Below are 7,843 nucleotides of genomic sequence, written 5' to 3'. Positions count from 1 at the left end.
GAAATTACCCAAGGAACTGAAGGGGTCTGCAACCCTATATGTGGAACAACAATATGAACTAACCAGTACCCCCAGAGCTCGTGTCTCTAGCTGCAAATGTAGCAGAAGATGGCCTAGTCGGCCATCATTGGGAAGAGAGGCCCCTTGGTCTTGAAAACTTCATATGCCCCATACAGGGGAACGCCAGGGCCAAGAAGTGGGAGTGGGTGGGTAGGAGAGCAGGGTGGGGGGGTATAGGGGACATTTGGGATAGCATTTGAAATGTAAATGAAGAAAATATCTAATAAAATAATTTTTTTTAAAAAAAGAAGAAGGCTGCTTGTAATGAATTCAAGCATGCTATATCTACTCTTTAAGGCAAAGCCTCTCTATACTGCCCCCTCTACCAGCTGGCATCCAGTGTCTGCATTGAGCTTCCCACCGATGGCAGGAGGTATAGAAAGGGTTGTTGGTAAACAGTTTACTTGGCTAATTTATTTGCCCTTTTCTTACATTAACCCTAAGAACTAGATCTTTACCCTCACACTTGCTATAAGGTTATTAGTGGTTTCTGGGTCTCCAGATACAGCGGCTGTAGATCAGTTTATATCTCACTCATTTCAGCAACACCGTTTGGCCATCATTGCTGCCTTGGTTTTCCTTGATCTGAGACATTTCCTTCACTCACCATTTGGGTTGTTCCTCTGCCTTGCTCCCCTGCGATTCTCCTTGGCTGCTTCTCTTATGTTCTTCTCTAGCCCATTCTCTTCTTCCTGAAAAATCCAAACTGGAATGCCTAAGGCATGGCTTTTTTCTCCTGACCCATGTTCTAGAGTAATTTCCCTTCTCTGGAAGTTCTATATTTTATTTATTGTAGCTGATTAATGTAGTTGATTGCCCATTTGATTCCATACTCTACTTATCTCCTGAAGTACAGACAGCCTCTCATGGATGTTATTAGGCTTTGTTAGTTTAAGCCATCAAAATCAGTTTTGACTTTTTTCTCCTCCTTACTACTTATCTCACAATAATCACATTGTAGTAAATGGCAACTCTACTTTTCCAGTTGCTTCGGTCAAAGACTCTTGCTCATCCCTGATTTCATTCTTCCAGGATCCCTTCTAGCACTTCAAGCTCACCTCAGTGGCTCAGCCTTTGAACTTTGCCCAGAATGCTACTCCCTCCACTTCCCACCCTATCTCCAGCCATCATCACCCCTCATCTGAATTCTTACAGGGCCCGGCTATTGTTCTTCCCATTCTCACACTTGTGAAACCACCCTCTCCCCCTGCATCCCCATCTCACACAGCAGCACACAACCCCACTTGCAATATCAGCTCTATCCCTCTTCTTCTCAAAATTCTTGAAAGCCTCATTTAGTTTAAGATAAAAACCAAGTCCGCACAGTGACCTCATAGATCTACCACATAGGGCCTGGTCACCCCCTTGGCCTTGGATCCTGACCTCTTGTTTACTTACACACTGTTTTTTCTCTACTCGAACACTGCTACCATGAGTCCTTTTCTAGAAGGATGTACTCTGATGGAGACAGTGAACCTTATATCTTTCCTCCTTCTCTATGCAAATATCACCTCCTCTGAAACTGCATTGACCACTTCATCTAAAAATAATGGGTGTGGTGCATATTTGTGCAATCCCAGCACTTGAGAAGCTAAGGCAAGAGTTCTGTGAGTTGAGGTGAGCCTGGGCTACATAGCAAGTCCCAGGGGGGTATATAGCAAAACTCTATTTAAAAAGAAAAACCCAATAAATAAATAAATAAATAAATAAATAAATAAATAAATAAATAAATAAATTAAATCATGGCCTCCCTCTCAGGCTCCTGCTGCTTTGATTCATTATTTGGTACTTTGGACAACAGGACATGTGTCTATCATCTGTTTTCCTCCTCATGATGTGAGTGTCCCAAGGGCTATTTTGTTCCAATATCATGTCTAACAACACCGAGAACAGACATGAATGTATACATATATAGTTGTCTTATTGCTCTAGCTAGGACTCCAGGTGCTATATTGAATAGATAGGAAGAGAAATGAGGGATGAAAGAGTAGAAAAGTAGAACATGGGAAAACAATAAAATTCATTATATACACACATGAAACTGTCAAAGAATAAAAACACCCAATTTGCAATTGAAACAAAAGTTATGCTATGGAAAGTATGGCATGTTACTTACTGAGAAATGCATGTTCTGGGGTTTTTAAGAACTGAAAATAATATTAGCATCTCAGAATTACAGAAGTAGGGTGACCGACCTTGTCTCATCTGCTCTGTACTCTGGGGCCACAGAGGCTGGTGAGGGGAAAAATAAGGTGTGCGTGGGTGGGGGAGAGAGAGAAGGGAGAGTAATAATAGCGTGAGTCATGGGTATGTTATTAAAGGAAGGTGGGGAGGGGGAAGGAGAGCTCTGTGCCTGAGGCAGGGTGGAAACTGATTTTACCTAAATGTATCTTTCTTATTTTGTACTTCACATTTTATAAAGCTCTTTTTGTTGCCCTTGAAGGATGTTTACTTCTTAAGGGATAAACATGGGTGATAAAAATAACACACACACACACACAAAATGAAGACAAATAACTTTCCAATTAGTCCAACCAATTTCGTTTTAAACAAATAATGTCTGTTTTTATCTTTTTTCGAAAGAAGCAATTGACTTTGCTTTCATTCCAAAAGCATTTATAGCATTCCCAAAAGGATATTTCTGGTGAATAAAATGAAAACCTGAGATGAAAAACTGCCAGGTCAGTTATCAGAGGGCTTGATTTATGGCTGAGAGGCAGTTGGCTTCACTCTGCATGTCTGGGAGCCACTGTATCAGAGCAGAGCCTCTCCTGAGATGAGTAGCAACTCACTGAATCACTCCCCATGGCAGCAGGTCGTAAAGGATGCAAGGCTGAGAGCCCATGCAATATTAGACTAGCAATAGTGTTTTACAGGGACATTATCCCTGGGAACAAACACAGAGATTGAAGGACAAAGAGCAATTCCATCTAGAGCTGCTCACTAGATTCCTGTCCAAGAATAAGTGTTACTACTGTCTATGGCAAAAATTAAGTCTTTTTTTTTTTTTTTTGCCAGAGTAGTGATTCATTTAGTATTGTTACCATTCCTACAAAGTCTTATGTTATATACAGTGAAAATTTGGGGGAAGCAAAGAAGAAATACACAGAAAAAGATGGGCAAACATTTCTCCTTCCTTTCTAGTTTTATGCTGATCTTTTTTTTTTTTTTTCTAGATTAGACTTGTTGGCCTGACCTACTAGTAGTCGAAACTATACAAAAACAAATGTTAAAAAAGTGTTTTTGTGTAGTGTGTGCCGCCCCTACCATCTTACTCCTCCAAGACAGGATCTCTCACTGGACCTAGAAATTCCCGACATTTTAGCTAAACTGGATGACCCACAAGCCCCATCAATAGTGACTCTGAGTGATCAATTAAAAAAGAAAATGAGCTACTGGCAAGAGAGTGCAGTGGTTAGGAACCTGGAGGATTCCAACAACCCAGGTCTGATTTCCTTGATGTTTGCTTCCTTTTTCTTAGAAGCTGCAGAGCCTCATTACCCACTGGGGTTGAGGTTTTGCTTTGTTCGCTTCTGTGAAATAGGACACACCTATCTCCTGGTGACAATTCAAGGATTCAGCAGAGTAGGGCTTGCATAGACACAGCAGCAGCGACTTTCACTACCCCAGCCTTTTCTTTCCATCTTCTGGCAACAGATTCTGTCCTAGATCCAGTGTCTCCTAGTGAGAGGTATTTCAAGCTCAGATCCTGTGACTACAACCTAAGTATATGGGAAAGCTGCTGTGAAACTGACCCACCACCTCAGCATCATCACCATTGTAAGACGCTTCAAGGAAAATACCCTTGGCCAGTGTAGAGCAATAATGGGAAGCTGGAACTCATGACAGAAGCCAGTTTCCCTATTACATGTTGGGTTGCAGCACAAATTGATATAGAAATTTCTCAAAACACCAAATAAAATCAAAGAAAGTAGGAGAAAGGAAAAGATAAACATGAGATTGGAAATAAAATATAACACCAACATGTAACTGTTAAATCAGCAAAGCCACAGATGGCTCTACAAAGTCTAATACAATTCACAGACATCTGGCACCCCTTGTGAAGGACAAGGGATATGATGCTGGGATGGGATGTTAACTCTCTGTTCCTTAAGGAAGTTCTTTAGGATAATGTGCTGCATAGGCCTGTTGGGAAACCATGAAGGTATATGGGACCTTCATTCTTAGCAAGAAATAGTCACTTAGTGTAAAGACCCATGTTTCACAGGGACCCTCAGGTTATGTGCTACATGTTTATTTACATTACTGTTCATTGTAAACTATAGTAACTTCCACAGCCTAAGTGAAAGTGAGTTTAATACCCCGCCCCACCTTTTCTTTACATTTTCCAGTAGTCTTTTCTATTGTCTATGTTCACATATGAAGGGTTCTTTAGCCAGTATGCTGGCTAGTTTTATGTTAACTTGATACAAAGTAGAGTCATCTGAGAATAGGTAATCCCAATTGAGAAAATGCCTCCATAAGATCAGGCTATGAGCAAGCCTGTAGGGCATTTTTAAATTATTGATTGATGATATAGGGCCCAGACCATTGTGGGAGGTGCTATCCCTAACCTGATGGTCCTGGCCTTCTATAAGAAAGTAGACAGAGCAAGCCATGATAAGTAAGCCAGTAAGCAACACCCCTCCATGTCCTTCACATCTGCTTCTGACTCCAGATTCAGAGCCATCTGAGTGCCTACTTGGGCTTCCCTCAGTGGACTGTGACTTAGAACATAGAAGTCAAATAAACCCTCAAGTTGTTTTTGTACATGGTATTTTGCCACAAGAGTAGTGGTTCTAACTAAGACAGCAGGCTTAAGACAAGGGTAACGGTTATGATCTAAAGAGAATGTTTGAGAGATGAGGAAGGGAAACTTTGGAACTTGATGGGTCCCTAGTTACAACAAACTGTGAGATTTGTTTTGTTTTGTTTTGTTTTGTTTTCTTTAAAGCTCTTTACCTATTTATTGAGTGGAGAAAATATCCACAGCCCACTCCAAATGAAGGCAATGGACCTACTTTTGGTCATTGACCCTATGACTTAGGTCAAAGTCGTGAGAAAGCAGGATGATTTTAGAACTGTTCTCTTGATTCTGCCACTGATGTAGCTTGAAAACTCTGACTCTTGGCCTTTAAATCTATAAAATAAAGGAGAGTCAATGTGCTCCAAAATTCAATCTCAGTTGTAATCTCTATGCCTGTAACCAGAAATAAGTCGTTTTCCTTTCTTATGTTGTGGTACCATTATAAATGTGCAACTGGTCAACGCAGGGAGTATAGCAATGGCTGGGTGATGAGATCCTTAGCTCGGACTACTTTTAAAGCCTGTCATAGTTTCTAAGTCTCTAAGTGTATATACTTTGTGTGGAGGTTTGAATAGGAATGGCCCCCATAGATTCATGTGTTAAATGCTTGGCCTATAAGGAATGTCACTATTAGGAGGTGTGGCCTTGTTTAAACAGTGTTTCATTGTGGAGGTGAGCTTTGAGGTCTCATATGCTTGAGCTTTGACCAGTGTGGCTCACAGTCTCCCTTCGCTGCTTGCAGATCAAGATGTAGAATGCTTGGCTACTTCTTTTAGCACCATGCCTGCCTGCACACCACCATGCTTCATGCCAATACAATATATGAAAAATAAACATCTTTGGAGGAGTAAATTCTCTTAGGTGACATTAAATTATGTTGTTTTTAAATATACTTATAATTACTTAAATTTATTTTTGATGACTCATATGTGTATATATTATATTCTGGTCATAGTCATCATCCCGTTCTTTCTTATCCTCTCTTGCCAAACTACCTCCGAACCCAACCAGTCCACATTCCATCATCTTGACCTTTTGTTCTTGTTTCTGCTTACCAGGGCCTCCAGCCTAACCCAGGTGTGATGTTACCTGCTGGAGCAGAGTTAATTCACTGCTGGTTTTAGGTTCCTGTGGATCAGAGGTCGCTGCCACTCAGGACCCATACATACTGAACGCTAAGCACACACGAGTGAGAAAGAAACCACAGAGATCAGACAGTGTCATCACACACGAGCTGCACTGCCTGCTTTCCAACAGGAGTAGAGTGAAGTGACGGTAGCCTGTTTTGAGGACATTTGCTGTGAATTCTAATTGTGGAGGTTATGAATATCAAATGCTCCCAAGTCAAAGATCAACTATATTCTAAACTACAATTCAAGTCAGCAGTGGAACAATGATGGTGTCTTGAGTGCTACATCCTTGGGAGGGTAGTTCACACCCTCTGCACAGTATTTAGATGTTGACATTGCATGAGAAGAAAGAATGCTGGTCGGTGGCTGAGGGTTGGTTGTCTTAGAATTACAGTACAAAAAGGTGTGGATCTAGATTCTAACACAGAAAGGTCAAGATTAGACTTAAAGTACAGAAGGGTAGGTTTAACATTTTAGAGCTATCAATGTTTAATGGAGGGAGGGAAAGGCATAGACTAGAAAACACCATTCCCAGATAAGGAGGTCAGACTATGACTTAATTCACCCATTAATAAAATGTAAACAAGAAAATTCTTTATGAATTGAATGAGGAAAAAGCTTCCTTTCATATACCCATAACTCAATATGTAATAATTTGACTTAATGGCCTCTCAACACTGCTAAGATCAACGATATTTCTTGGCCACCATGTAATCTACGGGTTGTGGTTTCTTCATGAATTGTATGAAGGGCTATGGTTCAACTGAAGAGGCACTTACAATAAAGAGGAAGCATTGAGCGTTTTGCTGTAGCTCAAGCCCCTCCTTTCTGTCCTCTTATTTAGGTATTGATGTACCCAGGACTTCATAAACTTGAAAGAGGAATGGCCACCATGACTGGGCTGTCTCTCCTGGTGTTCGGGCTGCCAAACTTCCCTGTGAGGCTTCAAGACTCTTTCCAGAAGTTCCATTTCACAGGAGGGAAAATGTGACTGTCTATAGAGCTCATTCTCTGACTTGAAGTTCCTATCCCTGTCTTCTTCACATGGGTCTAGCACTCACCTAGCTGCCTGCCTTTGCTTGCAAACTATCGACTTTCTTTGAAAACTCAATGTTTACTGTTATCCTCAAACATTTCAATGATTCCATATCTCTTTTGCTAGTAATACATTTCCAGGATTCCTAATTACCTGATGGGCTAAACTAGTTTAAAGTGTTAATTACTAAGATGATTCAGATGTTACCCCGAGGAGAAAGTAGATTGGCCTAGACATGTCTAAGGTTTTGTTCCAACTTGAACCAGAATACTACTAGGTGAAATTTTTCATATTTTAAACAATCATTGATATTGAATGTTTGGGAAATTAAAGTTAGCAGCAATTTATTTAGCATAATCAACTGTGACATTAAAAAAACTAATAAAAGTTCAAGAAGTCATCTCACTGGTTTTAAATATAAGCAATGTGCACAATGATTCACTTTTCCTGTCTAACACAAGTATTTAGGGATTGTATTTATACAAGTAAAAATACTTGCCTTGCTATATAGCCTAGAACTTGTCACCTTCCTGCCACAGCCTTCCAAATTCTGGTTTTACGGACATACATCACCATGTCCTGTCCTAAATGGGAAATATTAGGGTAACTAAAGTAGATGAGCCAGATCTGCAAGAATTGGCAAGTCTTGAGAGAATGGTGTGGAGAAAAGCCAGAAGAAACAACTGCTGATATTTTCAACCAGTATCCCTTTGATTGTTGCTACACAGCCCTGTTTAAGTCAAAATGAGATAGTTTCAAGGAAATCTGCACCTCTGAAGTTCTTGATCTGATGGGTCTTAGGATATTCTC

Source organism: Mus pahari, chromosome 10 (genome assembly GCF_900095145.1).
Source record: "Mus pahari chromosome 10, PAHARI_EIJ_v1.1, whole genome shotgun sequence".
NCBI classification, from domain to species: Eukaryota; Metazoa; Chordata; class Mammalia; order Rodentia; family Muridae; genus Mus; species Mus pahari.
Note: the sequence above shows the minus strand (reverse complement) of the source record.